Raw genomic sequence first — 3,343 nt, 5'->3', positions numbered from 1 at the left:
TTGACCAACAACCTTTTTTTGACATTCTTTGCTTGGTTTGTCTTTTTGGAAGTGGAAAGGGAGGTGCTAGAGTAGCACAAGGTGCTTGTGTTTGGAAGTTGGTTTGTTTGCTTAGCAGAAAATAGCTACAATTCCAGGTTATCCCAAGTTCCATTCTGGATACCGTTATGGACTGCTCTTCTTAAAAATTGAGCTTTTCTGCTTCTTGGATCTTGTCCTTACTGTGCATAATGATTGTGGAGACCCTGCCTATAGCTAATTAAGAAATGCCATTCTAATTACCATATCACTGTCTCCCTAGATTATTTTTTTTATATGATGAGCCTTGGCTTGAGCTGTCTTTACCTTCTGAAATAGAACTTTGATGTAGTTAAAAATTCTGTATCAAAAATTTTTACCCAAGGGAGAATTTACTGTGGAGCTTAAGAAGATAATACATTATTCCTTACTCAGGTAATTGAGAGCAGCAGGACTGCAGCTGCTTTCTCTGAACCCAGTCATACTGGGACTGCCGTCACTCCCACACCAGCTGGAGAACTGCACGGACAAGAACAACGAAGTTCCATAAGCATCAACCCTATCATGTTGAGGGGAGAGGTTTTCCACTCTTGCTGTAAGGGAGGAGATATTAACATAATCTGCCTTAAGCTATTTTAGGCGCTTTTTTTTTTTTTTTTATAGAGAAGGCCACACTGAGAAGGTTTGTGCTAGTGTGAAGGCCTTGCCACATAATTTTTTCTAGAAGTCTGGCTGCAGAATTGGAGATGCAAGAGGATTAGAGAGGGGAAAGCAAGTGATGTGCTCTAGCTGTTGCTTATTTAGGTTTTTTGCTTTGTTTTTGGTCTCAATATAATATCATTATTAAATATAGGGAAAATGTTTTGTTGTTGCTTCTTCTATAACTTATGCAAAATACTTTATTTCCACAAATGTTGTATGGCATTTGCCAGGAGCAAATCTTGTTGGTCTTGACAAGTCCTAGTTCTCATTCAAATTCTCTGAAATACTTAGTTAAATTATAGGTGAAATGTGTCACATTGTCTGTCTTGCCTTTTGTTTGGCTGGTTTCAGTGGCTTCTCACATACCCGTGAGAGGGGCCAGGTTCCTTGTGTATCCAAGAACATCCAGAATTAACTAGAGGTAGATACTGGCAAACTACTTTTCATCCTGACTGAGAAAGCTAAAGCCTTTTCTCTTCATAGGTTGCAGCTGAACATGAGAACTTGTGCAGCAAGCTTGTTTATCCAGGCTTCACTTTGTTGTGCTTCACTTTAATTTGCAACGTCTTCGTCTTGCCCCCTTTGGCACAGCAGATAAAGCAGAGGTTATTAAAGGAATACAAAGTGTCTTTCATATGTTGGCATTTAGTTGCAAGTAGCCTAGCATTCAAATACTATAGGATCATAGCCTTGCTCTTTATACCATAAAGTCATCTTGCTTGTGGAGTTATTTCTGTTTTTAAAACATAGACTTGGGGATTTTTTTATCCTGCTTTCTGTGCACTTCAGCAGCAATGTATATAAATAATTACTCAATTTCTTATTTCCTATCTATGTCCTGCTTTCTTCTCTTTACTTTGTTACTTATTTTTTCCTGGCAGCAATTTTGCAGTAATAAAATACTGTATCTTGCTTTGTAAGTTACAAAAATGCTGTGACATTTTGATGCAGCACATGCTAGCTGTTTTAGAAGAATGAGCACTTTGAAATACAGCTTGAGCTAACCTCCTAAGAGATGCCAAGTTACACCTTAGATGTATCTAGGTTGCTTAAGAGTATTTCCAACACCCTTCTAATGAACGTCCTGAGAAGGCCAGGGTGCTAATTTAACCTGTGTTTTTGGATGCGTGGCCTGAACTGACATTATGGGCATGTAAGAAGCAGGTAATTCCTCCCCCCCCTTGGAAAGCAGTCAGGCAGGACCAGAGAGAGGGTAGCCTTGGTGGAATTCTGCCAGCATAGCAAAGATAGCTTATATTAAATGTAATCCTGAAACATTACTTGTATGTAGAATGAATGATAGGGTGTGAGCAGATGAGACTTTAGAAAATGCAAATAGGTGAGTGTTGTATTAAGCACTATCTCAATAACTATATTCTGTAAATAGAATATTCAGATGAGTATTTACCACTATTTTTCTTAATTAAAAAAAAATAAAATAATCTACCTTTTGAATGAGAAAGGGGGGGTGAGGGGTGAAAATTCAATGGTTTTGACTGGTTTTCAGTGAATCACCTCTATCAGGTCTGGTGCTTGTGGTTGAAACTTGGCTGCTGGACAGATCTTTCCAGACAAGAAAGTTTGAGATTCCTGTTACTTAAGAAATAATTCTTTTTTTGGAAGTTAAACTGGACTCCGAAAGCCCCCTTAGGAGCCTTAGGTGGGCTGGGCATTCTGGATACCTAGTATCCTAGCTGGACATACATGATTTAATGCTTAGTTACACTTGTGGTTTACAGGTCCATACTTCCTTTGTCAGGCAGGATATTGTACCCCAGCTTCCTTATTCCTTGTGCAGTAAATCTGAACAGATCCCAGGCCTGAGGTGGGCTCTGCATTTGCCGGTGTATCCATCTGAGGAAGGGCATGTGAGACTTGGAGGCAGTTTTGTATGGTTTGCTTGTTCTTAATCTTGGGGTGACAGCCCCTTATCCACCTCCACAGGAATCGAAACTTCCCTGCCACCTCCCCTCTCCTAGGCATGTTCAAATACCAGCTAGGAGCCAGGGGACTAGTTTGGGCAGGGAGATAAACTCATCCAATACCTGAGATGAGTCAAACAAACACTGGGACGTGGCAGGCTCGGATGTGGCAGCTGTAGAAGAGCTTTAAGGATTTTAAAAATGAGATTCTGAAAAGTCCGCTTTTCACTGCTGTGTTCTGTACGTCCTTTGTTTTTGGGAAACGGGTCTCACAAAAGATTGAGATGAATGGTTCGGCTGCTGGATGGATTAAACTGGAGGAGCAGGGCCAGGAGGGTCAAGCAGCCGCGTCTGAGCGGCCCCGGGGGACCAGCCGGCCTGCTTTCTTCACGGAAAGATGTCATTTGTACCACATATTCTCTTATGGCTTCCGGGTTTATTTTTCTCACGAAATGAACATTTTTATTCATTTGGACAAACGGGCCCCGGGGCTACGTACCTTCCAGGGTGCGGGGGGGCAGCAGCAGAACCCACTCCCGGGCTGTGCTGCTGGGGGCGGGATTTCCCCTCTTTCTCGCTGCTCCGCTACCGCCCTCTCCTTCCAGAAGAATCTCCTCGTCTCAAACACTCGTCCGAGCGCGGGGGAGCGACCGCGGAGACACCGCCCTTCCCACAGGGAGCTGCGCGGCCCCGGCCCCAGG

Source organism: Chaetura pelagica, unplaced genomic scaffold, assembly GCF_000747805.2.
Source record: "Chaetura pelagica isolate M959 unplaced genomic scaffold, ChaPel_1.0 scaffold354, whole genome shotgun sequence".
Classification (NCBI taxonomy): domain Eukaryota; kingdom Metazoa; phylum Chordata; class Aves; order Apodiformes; family Apodidae; genus Chaetura; species Chaetura pelagica.
This window is presented reverse-complemented; position numbering follows the sequence as displayed.